Source organism: Canis lupus, chromosome 3, assembly GCF_003254725.2.
Source record: "Canis lupus dingo isolate Sandy chromosome 3, ASM325472v2, whole genome shotgun sequence".
Taxonomy (NCBI): Eukaryota; Metazoa; Chordata; class Mammalia; order Carnivora; family Canidae; genus Canis; species Canis lupus.
In genome coordinates this window covers 5,644,137-5,657,837 of record NC_064245.1, presented here as the reverse complement: position 1 = coordinate 5,657,837, position 13,701 = coordinate 5,644,137, and the positions used below count along the sequence as shown (strand labels likewise).

At 38.5% G+C, this 13,701-nt stretch overlaps 1 long non-coding RNA gene across 2 annotated transcripts in view; it reads right to left on the bottom strand.

Annotated features, from left to right (window-relative positions):
• Positions 1 to 1,104: 1,104 nt before the first annotated feature.
• Positions 1,105 to 13,701, bottom strand: part of LOC112653711 (uncharacterized) — a 59,626-nt gene continuing 47,029 nt past the window's right edge. Inside the window, exons 3-5 of one of the 2 annotated variants that reach the window (XR_003132399.3) lie at positions 4,732 to 4,777; positions 2,078 to 2,127; positions 1,105 to 1,509 (exon numbers count right to left, since the gene is read on the bottom strand). This is a non-coding gene — a long non-coding RNA (uncharacterized LOC112653711). The remainder of the gene's footprint in view (positions 1,510 to 2,077; positions 2,128 to 4,731; positions 4,778 to 13,701) is intronic. The other variant, XR_007409679.1, reaches the window with a different exon arrangement.

Below are 13,701 nucleotides of genomic sequence, written 5' to 3'. Positions count from 1 at the left end.
TCTTCATTAGAGCACACACAACCTACCTCTTTACCTACTAGGTACTAAACATTTTTTGCTACCTATTTTGTACACAGAATTCTGTTTGGTGATTACAGTATAGGGTGTATTCTAGGTGTTGTAAGTGTTTAGGTGTTCTAGACACAACTGGACACATAATGAAAAATGCCAAAATGGCAGTATTGCAAAGGGTTATAGAACCATAGCAGAGGAGGCAAGTAGTTCTTCCTGGAAAAATCTTGAACTCCTCATAACGGAAGATGCTTTTGATAAAATATTTGATAGATGAAGTCATAGAGCTTAAAGGTGGGAAAAGAACTGATACAAAGGCACAAAACTGGGAAAGGTTAGAATGAATCAACAAGCAATAATGCTGGAATCATAAATTATTTGGTATGGGGAGCTTTGCTGGCTCAGTTCATAGAGCATGCAACTTGATCTTTGAACCTTGAGTTTGAGCCTCACGTTGGGTGTAGAGATTTCATAAAAATAAAATCTTTAAAAAAGTAAATAAAAATAAATTAGGTATGAATGTATTAATCATGAAGATTTGAGGATGAAATTACAGGCATCAGAGTAGCACGTTAGCGACTGAAGGGAAGAGAGGTTAAGGATAAGAAGACATAAAACAGGATTTCTAGGTGCAAAGGAAAGAATCATGTTGTCTACTTGAACTAAATACTTTAGAAATGTATCAATCATAAAAACAGGATTTTTTTCAAATCCTTTAAGGGAATACTAATAAAACACACTTTCAAGATATTTTAATGCTGCTAATTCACTTGGTAATTTAAAATATATAATATGATATGCACAGTGAGGAAGGGCAATGATATTTTCCAACAAAATACACTTCATTGGCTGGGAATGGGATGTTTCTGGCTGCAAAGTACTGCCGCCCCTTGCACTCTACCTTCTCCTACTTATTGTTTGTGAAAACTTTTACAGCCTATAGTCCCTCGTTTCCTCACTTAACATTGGTGAGATGAAGGATATAACAATAGCCATTAAAAATGTTCCCTTTTCAAAAACCTCCACAGCCTGTTCCAGGTTTTTCAAACCCTTTTGTCCCAGCAAGAATAATTTTCAAACACAAAAGATAACTGGATGAATAGACACTAATAGTTTTATTTGACATACTGCTGAGAGTACTAAGAAAAAAACTTGCATTTTATCATTTTATCTTTAGTCCATCTGGTTCAAAAATAGGAAGTATGCTATATCACCATATATGGCATACAGTGTTTTTCTTCTGTGTAGAATTTCCAGGAAAGTCTCTGTAGAAAACAGATCCTAGTTGTGAGGTCTTCAAATTCAAGCATCGTTATGGAAATCTTCCAACTCAGAAAGGAAGAAGGTAAAGTCTCAGTAACTTAAGTATATTTATTTTATGGTTAAAAGTTCAACTCTCCCAAATTTTCATCCAGGATCATATTGTGTATTTTAGTGCAAACAGAATGTTCATCAAAACATGACATTTCCTTTAGTCAGTCATGAGCTCCGTTTTAACTAAAAAAAAAAAAAAAAAAATGACAATTTTGGTGCACAGCCTACATACAAAAGTAAAATTTCAAACATTTGCAAGGTAATTAGTTATACCTATATTTTTACAGCTGCAAGATACTAAAAATGTATATGAACATTTGATTCATTACAGCATTTATCTCTCTCAAACACACACTTCCCTCCTCTTTCCTCCTTTCTCTGAATCCCCCCTACTTTGTCTCTCCCTAAGTAAATATATACATATATATATATTTACATATATATTATATAAATATATTTCTATTTCTTACCGAGAAGAACTGGAGGTAAAATTGATACTAATACAATGTTGTCAATGTTTGCATAAAAGTAAAACTTTTATATAAAAACTGAAGGCACTAAGACTATCGTTCTTATATTAACATAGAACTTTATTTCAAAATAATGGTCTCAAGATCATGTCACTTATGAGAAGCAGAGTGGGAACTTTAGCACAGGCCTGACAGGAAAATCCCATCTATCTTTCATTTTTTATTCTCAATCACTTTCTACTTTGTAATACCTAGAAAGTCCTTTTAGAGAATGTTATTACCTTTTAACATTTGGTCCATAAACTTCCGTTCTTCATTGGAAAAGCAGAGGCTGGCAGAGAGAACAATGGAGTAAACTTGTGTATGTTTAATTATTCATACTTATTTAAAAACTATAACAAATATACCCAGATACCTGCATGTTTATATCTATGCCTATGTACACATGTGTATCTATATGAATATCTAAAGGTATATCCATATTTATATATGTAGTCTTAAAGCACAAGTCAAATTTATTATTTAAATGAAACTAGCCAATATATAGGACACCATTAGTTTCAGATATTCAGTGTTCAATAATGTATCAGTTGCCTATAACACCCAGTGCTCATCACATCTTGTGCCCATAAGTCAACTTTTAATCTGCTAGCTCTCCAAATGATGAAGAAATAGTTGGTTATGTGGGAATTACTGATGTATCATATAGTTAATGGAAAACTATGTGTAATGAACTTTCTGAGCAATAGAAAGGATTTTTTTTAAAGACTTATATGTACATTTTATTTGTGCCTTTTGGGCTTATAGAGAATCAGACTTCCTGGTACCACTAAAGACAGGACAGAGCTGGGAACCAAACCCAACTAGTTCAATTTCCCTCTGTTCTCATTTTAACTATGGAATACAGGCAAAGTACTTCCATTTCATATATTCCACAGTCTAGATGAGGTGAAAAAATGCTTTCTCATAGAATTTTAAAGCACAATAAATTGTAAAGAATTATAAATTATCAAGCGTAGAACTTCACATACTGTTAAGAACTTAGCATATAGGCAAAATGTTTTAATCATTTTATTTATGAGATTCTCTCAAAATGATTATTTGGAAAGAATTTAAAAACTTGTTTGTCTAATTATTGGTCCCATATAATGACTTCTTTAATCTCTTGAATACTTAATCTCAACATACAAAAACATTGGTAACATTTTAAACAGAATATAAATATTCAATGAGGAGCACCCGGCTGGTTCAATGGTTGAGCATCTGCCTTGGGCTCAGGTCATGATCCTGGGGTCCTGGGATCGAGTCCCACATCAGGCTCCCTGCATGGAGCCTGCTTCTCCCTCTGCCTATGTCTCTGCTTCTCTCTGTGTGTCTCTCATGAATAAATAAATACATAAAATTTTTAAAAAGAATTTCAATGAATTAATAAATGATCATAAATGAAGGTCAACATATGCTTTTATTGGGAGAATTAACTAAGACATTTTGAATTGGAGTCTGAGCAAATGCATTAGATGTATCTGTTAATTCACTTAAGTAAACTTTTAGAGCAGCTCTTTAGTCACAGAAACGTACATGTACTTATACTTTTTAAAAGAATCCCCTATATTAGTTTATCTAATGAAATGTGGACAGTTTCTATATAAGTCTTTTTTGAGATATTAGTTTGCATTAGCATGTATCACTATGGTTCTCCAATAGAACCAGGAAATTGATCTATTGACCTTAAATTATCATTTAATAAATAAGTAAATTAATGAAAAATTATATAATTGTTAGTTAAGAGAGTTAGACTCTCTCCTAAATGACTGCTCTGTTGCCTTCCCCATAAATATAGCTTCCCACAGAGTTCTGTCCTTCAGACTTTACATTTTTAAACTGAGACTTTCTACACTTTTATGACTTCATGAATTCCTATTATGTGAATGACTTCCAAATATGTGTCTCTAGCACAGCTCTTTCCTCTGCACTTCAAATCTATACACTCAACTACTACCAGGCATGAGTACCTGATGTCCCTTGGGTCTACCAAAACCACAATGTGCACAACTGAAAACATTAATTTTTCCTCTAAAAATCAATATTCTTTAATTACATCACCAGCAGTATGGTCACACAATCATAGAACCTAGAATTTGTCTTCAAATCTTCTACTCTTCTCAGTCAGTATATAATGGTGATGCAGTCCTCTTTCTTCCATCTAATTAATAACTTACATATCTGCCCTTCCTGATCTATCTTCACCGGCACCACTTATTATCTAGACTATCACTATAGTCTCTTAAGTAGTCCAGGTGTTTTATCTTCCAAAATTTGGCAGAGAAATCTTTCTAAAACCAAGAACGACAGTGAAAATGTGAACTCAATTATCTCCAAATTTCAAACTATTCAAGCAGTTGCTTCCTCTTGTCTGCCAGAGTGAAAAGTCCTTAATGCAGTATGAAGAATATCATAATCTGGTCACTGTCTAACTCTCTAGAGTATTGTCTTCACATCCTGCAAATCATCTTAGAAAGCAATCAAATGGAACTACATGCTCATCCCAAACTACCTGTATTTTGCCACTGTGTCTAGAATACCGAATCCTTATGTCAAGATATACCGACAATAGAAAGCTCTATGGCTGATTTCAGTTCAAATAACCTGGACCTCTATTTCTTGTGCACTAATTGAACCCCATTAAATTTTAAAAATTGTTAATTTTTCAGAATAAAAATATTACATTTGTATATTTTCTAAACTCTTGTGGGCATTAAATTATGGTAAGCTCCCTGAAAGCTAGGCTCATACTTTATCTCTCATTGAATTTTCTCAATACCTATGCTTAATAGGTAATAGTAATTGACATAAAGGAAGTATCTACTAATGTCTACAGAATAAATTAATTCCAACCAATATTTATTAATGCATTTATCAAATGAATTGGACCAACCTTCTTGATGCTCATCGCAGGAGAAAAATAAACTGAGTTTGAAATTCTTGGAATAAAAGGAATAATAGACATTATTATAATGATGATATTGGTGATGATTAAGAAATGCCCCAAAATGTTAAGAAACTAACTCCATGGGCTTGGAGGGATGAAAGAGGGGAGGGATGAAAGGCAGTGTAATGTGAAAATTATAATAATAGGCAAGTAATGAATTTTCAAGGATGTGTTGTGGAAATCCTATGATATTTATAAATACATGACCCAGTCGCTGGCAATAGCAAATTAGAGAATTATAATGTCTTTCATTTTAAGTTGTATTTTGACCAAAAAAATAGAATTAGTATATTCTTAAATTGATTTTATGGTTATACTTCATTTATCTCACATTACAGAGGAAGGATATTATTCTTTACATTAATGAAATATTCAGATAACTGTAAGTATTCTTTAAAAATAAGAATTTATGGGTGCCTGGGTGGCTCAGTTGGTTAAGTATCTGACTTCAGCTCAGGTCATGGTCTCAGAGTCCTGGAAAGGAGTCCTGTGTCTGACTCTGCGCCAGTGGGATTCTGCTTCTTTTTCCCTCTCCCCCTCCCCCTGCATGTATTCTCAGTTTCTCTCTCTCTCCCTCTCTCAAATAAATATTTAAAAAAATAAAAATCTGTTCTATATCCATGGCGGCACCATGAGGCACTCTACAGAAATATTCCCTAAAGAAACAAGCACAGTTGGTGAAAACCACTGATATAAATAAAGTATGTCTCTGAAAATTGTCCTATGGGCATACTAAGGGCACATATTAAAGAAAAAAAAAAACATTTAAGAAAACCCCCCAAAATTCTACAAGAACAGTGGGAGTCTGTACATTAGAGCCACAAGTAACTCCCTCCCTGTCACTACCCAGGTCACCCTGATGGAGGGTACATGTGTATGGTGACTGTGGTCAAGGGGACAGAGTTTTTCCTGTCCTCATCTCCAAACCAAGAGTTACCATACCTGTGAGGGGCAGGCCACCAACATTTCTCATCACCCCCAACACTAAACTGAAGAAGTTAAGTACCTGGTGAATACATCTGATAGGTCAGGAGCTTTTCCTCTCTCAAGTCCCTACACATGGGATAGTGGTTCTCTATCAGGCACTGCCAGCCAAAAATATAGCTTAATGAGCATACCTTCCATGTTGGAAGAGGCAAGATGGGGGGACCACAGGCTACAGTCACATTCTGCACATAGACTAGTAGCCCAGGGAGCTTTCCGAGAAGGATAGGATATCCACAAAAATGAGAGCTCCGAAGCATTCCCCAAGGCCTGGCTTTACTAGAAACGGAGTGTGGGAAAGTTCACTTACATGGACACTCTTAAAAATAATAGCTTAATAAAAATAATAACTTAATGAGTTAAACCACAGACCATCTAGTGCACCAGAGAGAACAAGTAAAAGAAATAGCTAAAAATAGCTCTTCTAGGGTCAGAACAAATTTCAAAGACTGGCCTTAATTTAATTCCTGAATTTAACCAGATCTGACTGCTAAGCAATTTGTGCACCAGGACATTGCCAAAACTCTAGGGCAATCAATCATTAATTAGGGTAACCTAAAATGTGAGGTATAATACCAATTGAAACATGTGTACTAACAGAGAGATCAAGGAAAGAGACAGCCAAAGGGACTAGAGAAATGGGATATCAGATTGAACGGGTAGACTTGAATGTGGTGGGGATTTCCCTTCCCCTGCCAGGCTCCCCGCTGTGATAAACTGTTTTTTACCCTTCAATGTGCCCCCAGCTCACTCCCTGCCACGGAGCAATGGTCCCCTTTGCTCCCAAATCTCATCTCCACCCTTCCTACCTTCTCCCAGATGTCCTCTTCCCAACCTTTAGCTGTGAAGTTTGTTCTGCGAGTCTTCAGGTCATTTTCTGAGTTACTTATGCTGATCTGAATGTTATCTCCTTGTATTCCTGTGACAAGGCGAACCTAGAGTCCTACTCGGCCACCTTCCCAGCCTCCTGTTCCTGGAGAGGTCTCCCTGCCTTCCCTGCTCTCTGAGCCACACTCTGAAATGAGGCAATAAAACTCTCCTTCCCATATGACCCTGGCATTTTTCAAACTGCTAATTCTATATGGTATTAGCTCTGCTTGCTGTTTGTCCTGTTGCATTTCTTTTTTTTTTAAGAGCATGGACTCGGCTTCCTAATGCCCTCCTGACTCTCCCAGAGCCAAGCCACTGGTTTTTGAAATTCTAGGCTTTAAGTCCCACAGGTTGTAAGAACTCCCAAAACTCAGCCCCTCTTGCTCTCAAAGCCTCCTCATCTAAGAATAAAGGGGGTGGCAGGAGCCATTTCTTTCCCCTGCCCCCCAGCATAAACACATGGCCACCTGCAGGAGCCAGCCTGATGCCCATACCAGCTACCTAACTTGTTACACCAAGCCCAACAAACCGTACTTCAGTGGGTCTGCCCTTTCCTATCACACTTGCCCAGACCCAGTGCTGTTCCCAGTCTTCCCCAAAAGACCATTCCAAACCCTGTCAACACTGCATCTCCAGACTTGGAGCCTTGGTTCTGGTGGCGACAGGAGCAGCTCTCATTTCGCAAACAGACCAGCACACACCTTGTTAAAATGCACCCTACCCAGGTGGGGATCAAGCACTTCCGTGACAGGCAAAGGAGCCTCATAAATGACAGGACTGAAGGAAAAAGAGGCCAAGACACAATAGCAGGGCACAAGTAACACACATAAAATGTATGTGGCAGGCCCTGGAACAACCCCACACACACATACACACACACACACACAAAATCCCAACTATAATGAAAAATTTAAGAATTTAGTCCAAAATGTGAATAGGCTATCTAGCATAAAAGTTTATAACCAAATTCTGTGACCATAGATTAAATGTTCTTTCGTAACTTCAGGCCATCACTCTGAATATAACTGACAGTGTCAGTGTGTTCAAAGGGCTATAAAACAATGTGAAGTTGAAATATACAAACAGTTTGTTGTGAACATAACTGCCTTCTTGTTCTTCCTTTTGTTATTTGTCAAGTAATAATCCCTTGTGTTCCTATCACCACACACATTAAAATGAGGAGCAGTGATTTACATACCTGTCCTATTTATCTTTATCCCCTAGCAGCCAGCTCAGGGTCCTATAAACACTAAACACTAAATAAATGTTCGAATAAAGACTCAACAGAGCCTTGGAGATTAACCACTCGAATTGGCTAACGGTAAGGACTCTATTTTGAATATTTCCAAAGCCCCTTACTGGCTGAACTTACTCAGAAAACGTACCGAAGCTATTTCTGTTTCAGTTTTCTCATTTATCACATGGAGATAAACATAATGCTTATCTCATAAGGTTGTTATGAGGATTAAATGAGTTACGACCTAAAAATAGCTTTCAGAACTGGATCTGATTTACAATAAACACTATATGTACGTGCCCATATTATTCATGTATGCATAGGCTAACATTTGTTTTGCTTGCTCTGGGAGATCTTTTGATACTTTATGTTCTCTAAATTTGAGATAGCTGAGCTTATCAGATAAGTCACTTCAGGATAAAAATTTACATTTACTGAGTTTTTTGCTATTTGTCTTTCTATCCTCCTTGAAGGCTACTCTAATTATAAATAGGAAAGAATAACCTCAAAACATGAGACACTGGTCTTTGCAAAGATTTGAGACTAAGAGTAAGAAGATGGGGAGATCTGACTTCATAATATTAATTGGATAGGGAAAACTCAGTCAAGAGAGAGCCTTATGAGCAACATGGATCATGTTTTCTATATTGTTTTTATCCTCTGTAAATGGAACTTGATATTCAACATATTTTTGCAATCTTGTCACAACGCCTTCTTGATGCTCATTTATCTTTTCCCTGTTAAATGTTCTGATGGTTCACGTCAGAGAGAGAATGTTGGAAGTCATACCAAATCCATACCGGTTCTCATTGACTGACAGCTGGTGCTAACTTACAGGAATCCTGTGCTTTTAGAATGCTTATCTATTATTTAAAACTCTTTAAAAAAAGTGATAATCCTAAAGAGTCCTGCTGAGTAGCAAGAAAACAAGAACATCACTGAAGAAAAGGCGCTGCCAACTTCACTCATTGAATGTTTCATTTATTATGGCCAAGGGTTGTACGTAGTTACAGCAGGTCGCCAACTCTCACTTTTATTTATGTATTTACCATTTTACAAATCTTTCTGTCTTGTATGCAAGTCTTTGAGGTCCTAAAGAGTCTTCTGCTTTGGCATTACAAAAGGTACGATGATCTCTTTGTGTGTTCACACCACCACCCACAAACTTTGGAGTTCTGTGGTATGCATCAGATTTTTCAAAGACCTACGAGGCTTTCCTGATGAGAAAGAAAATGGAATGCGAAGGGAGTGCAGCAGCCAAATACTGAATTTTTTTTTACCACTAAATGCTTCCAATGAGACTCTGCAAAATGTATATGCAGAAAAGAAAGAAAACCTCAAGCATTTTACACATTCTGGGAAAAATGTTCTAATATGTCTGATCTTTGATTTTCTCATGTAGGTGGTAATTTCTTATTAATATCAAAACATAACTTAGAACTTAATCTTTATATGTAAGAAGTGGCAGATTCAGTTTCAAAACCTTGAAAATAGTGCTCTCCACTGGGCAGTATTTAATAACATCCTGCTCTCCCAAACAAAATGTATATGGTTGGGGAAAGTCCCTAATTTATTCCTAGAAAGTTGTTGTAGCCTCAAGATTCTAACTAGAGCGGTTTTCCTCTTCCAAATGCAGATAATGCTAATAAAATAGCCTAATCCAGAGGTTCTCGACCTTGGCCCTAGTAACTGCTAGAGCTTCATAGTCCTGTGCTTTGAGGAGCTGCCCTGTGCACTGCAGGAGGTTTAGCAGCATTCTGGCCTCTAGGTGCAAAAAAAAAAAAAAAAAAAGAAAGACTATCCTTTTCAAACCATAACAATCCAAAATACATCCAGACATTGCCAAATGGCCTCGTCTGAAAAGTGAGTGTCTTAGTTTTCAGGTCTGTGAAACAGATTACCACAAACTCCATAGCTTAAAATAACACAAATTTATTTTATCACACTTCCCATGGTCAGGAGTCTGAGTTAGCAGGGTCCTCTGCTCCAGATATCACTAAGCTCAAATCAAAGTGTTGGCTAGAGCTTCTCCTCATATCTAAGGATCACGATTCTCTTCCAAGCACACTGATTTGGGCACAATCATTTCCTTGTAGTCCTGTTACTGAAGTCCCCGTTTTCCTGCCACCTGTGGCCAGGACCCACTCTTGGCTTTTAGAGGCCAAGCTCTGTGACGTATGACCTGCACACTCAGATCACAACCTGGATGTTAAGCCAGTGGGAGTATGACTCTCTGATTTCAAATCCTCTGCCAGTCACTATGATTTGGTCCTACATAAAGCATAAAAAAGTTCTTATTCTTAAGAACATACTATGTAACTACATATAACACATCGTGTGGTCTGCGAATTGCTTTCAAATAGTCCAGCATTAGTTGGTCCATGGATAGATAGTGAATTATGTCCCCCCCGCCCCATATCTATAAATTAAAGTCCTACAATACCTCAGAATGTGACTATATCTGGAGCTAGGGTCTTTAAACAGGGAGTTAAATTGTAATGAATTTATTAGGGTGAACTCAAAATCAGCATGACTGCTGTTCTTGTAAGAAGAGTAAATTTGAGCACAGGTGGATGCAGAAGGAAGACGATGTAAAGACGGAAGACAGACATGAATCAGCCAAAGAGAAAGGTCTCAGAAGAAATCAACCCTGCCCACAAAGTCTGTGGTTCTTTGCTATAGCAACCCTAGCAAATGAATACAGATGGAGAGGGTGAGGGAGAGAGACAGAGAGAGAGAGGAGAGAGAGAGAGAGAGAGAGAGACACCCAGACAGAAAGGATGGATAGAAAGATAAATTAAGGAAGGGGGACGGATAACACATTATATTCCAGTTGTACAAATTCAAAACAAGGAGTTAGCCACTCCCATAATTATGCAGAAACTGTGGAAGAAGACATCAGAGAAGCACTGTCAAAGGTCAGTGAAGCAAACGTGAAAGGTCTCTCAGCCCGAAGCACCAAAGTGGGTAGTTCTCAGGAGCTCAGTAAAGAGCTACTGAAGTTCCTAAAAATTTCTAAGCCAAGCATCAGGAACTAAATTATGGTCTCTCCACAACTGATATGTTGAAGCCCTAGCTCCAGTACCTAAGAATGTGCCTGGACCCTAAGAACCGACCTTTTAAAGAAAGAGTTTGAGGTCATCAGGCTGTTCTCGAATCCAATCTTCCTGGTGTCCTTCGAAGAGGAGGCGATTAGGAGATGCTAACGAAATTTTACAGGGGTCCTTACAAGAAAGAAGAGGACACCTAGGGAGCTGTGAGGCCATACGTGAGGGATGTGAGCATACAGGGGGGTGGTCATGTGAGGACCAAACAGGTAAAAGGCAGCCAGCTGCCAGCGAAGGGGAGAGGCTTCGGGAGAAGCCACCGACTGTGCCTGGCACCGTGTTTCCGAAGGCCTGGGGCTCTATGCACGAGGGTACTAAGTGCCTCAGTCCCTAGCAGCAAAGCAGCGGAGTCTCAAGATGGTGCCAGGGTAAAAAAAAAAAAAAAGAAAAGGCCAGGAAGCAAAGGTGAATCTCACATCAGGTCGCAACCATCTCTGGAAAATAAGAGAATCTCCTTCTGTTTTACTCTCCAAATCTCATGGGATTGTGAGTGCCGCACAGGAAAGGGGATTCTTGGAAACACTATTTCCAGCTTCTCTTGTCCATATAGAAGGGACTTTAGAAAATGTCACTGTCGAGTCCAAGTTGAAAACAGACATGAAGCCTAGTATTTATTGATCAGAAAGTATTTCCCAAATCTTAGCTTGTTGCTCCTTTTGAAGCCGTTTCTGCAGTTCCACGGTTGTCTTTTCTCTACACTTAGGACTCCTTTAGGGCTCTTACTGTTTTTCTTAAGAGTACCTTTCTCCCCAGGTGTTCTGTTTTGATAGGAGTTGCCTAATCCATGTGTTTTGCTTGTATTTTTCACTGGCCTACTAGTCCTCCTGGATTTGTTCTTCATTACTTATTTTTATTTTTGGCCTGCTCCTTGCTTTACCCCCTGGGGCAACTGGTAAGAGAGTTACTAGGTTTAATTTCTCTTTCATCCTGGGTTTACTGGTCAATAGTTGTCAGTGCCCAGAGCAGGTAAGAGACTCCATTCTAAGTCTCCTAAATGGCAAAGGCTGGAGGTTTCTCAGTTTAGGAGACAGAGCACAAAGCAGGGAGGACTCACTGTGTCTAAACTCCACCCTTTGGAAGACCCCTGTGTTGGGGGGTCTCACTTCAGTATTTGCAGCACATTTTTTTATTCCCCAAATTCTAACATAGTTGAGACTTCAAGCCCTCAAAGCTGGGCAGCTCCAGAGACATAAATAGGTTTTCATAGTGTGAGGGAGAAGCTGGACATGAGCAGTGGAAGGAACCACTAAGGGCAGAGTCCCAAATCCTTAAAAAGGGGATGATAGAGACATGAGCTGAAGGCAAGGACCTTGGTGAATAAGCTACGCATTGAAGCTCAGGGCACGACATCCTGACCTCGTGGTTTCCAAGACCCTGGGGCTGACAGATCCGGAGTCACAGGTGCAGAACCTGTGCTGTGCTCTCATCCACTACCTCTGGCCCAGGCCAACCCCCAGCCTCATGATGGTGCATTTGCCTTGAAGGTACTGCCCCCACACCTCCTGGAGGAAGGTAGAAGTGCCGGGAGGGTCAAAAGTCTCCTTTCAACCTTCAACTGATGGAAAGCAGCCTCCATGAGAAACCACCCCACTGTACCTCCCAGCTCCTCCCAGCCTCAAGAGATCAAATAATATCCAATCCCAAAACAACCTAGGGGCCAGTTCCACCCCCCTGGAACCTCCCCACTCCCTCCCACCTTGAAAGCACACTTTCCTTTAATAAACTGTTTTTTATTGGTCTCTTTCCTTCCTGTTGTCTTTATCCTAGCCCAGATCCCCACATACGAGTTTGGCTGGGGACTCCAAAGACCCAGACCTGCATTCACACCATGTAGACCCCCCTCCCTGCCCCGCCAGGAACAAAAGGTCATCATATTGTCATCATTCTTGACTTTGGAAAAAATCAGAAAGTCACAGAGCCTGATATTCAATAGCAGAAACAAAAGCATAAGACTTTTCTTTTCCAAACCATCTAGTAGGATTTGACATTTTGAATTTCTAATAGTTCCCATAATTTACAGACAGGAATATATGACACAAATGACTAAATATTTCTTAGACTACCAACTATTCATCAGACTGCACACTCTGGCTAATTATCAGAACCGTTTTTTTTTTTTTTTTTTTTTTTGCCACTATCTAGAAGTTTAAATCTGTACAAATAAATTAATAAATGAAAGGACCAGATCTCAAAAAGGAGATGGATGAATATGGAATAAAAAAGGATTCCTCATTTGTCATCTGGCTGAAATTCAAAAAAATGCAGACGAGGGAAAGAAACCTCCTTTCTGGATAGTAGTTTTCTATTCTTTATACAAGTTGCCTTAATAATAGATAATTATAGCCTGTCTACTGACTTCCTAGAGCTCAAATTGGATATCATTTTCTTCATTTCCTGCCTTCAGTCACTTTTAAAATTTGTTGAAAAATTTTAAACATCTGCTTAATTCCACTGAAGAGGTGGCTACGTTTTGTTATAAATGAGGCAATCCATATGTTTAGCTTATTTCTTATATGCGTATATTCAGCATGGTGATTTGATATAAATGGGCCTACACACTTACATCACACATCTATTCGCCACTTGGAAGTCCAGAGAATTTTGTAAAAATCAGAAATTTAAGATCACGATCTTATTGTGGCTAAAACGATCGATCATATGTGAAGCCAGAGTGTTCTCTTCCATTTGATTTATTGGCTCCAATTACTATCTTCAGAT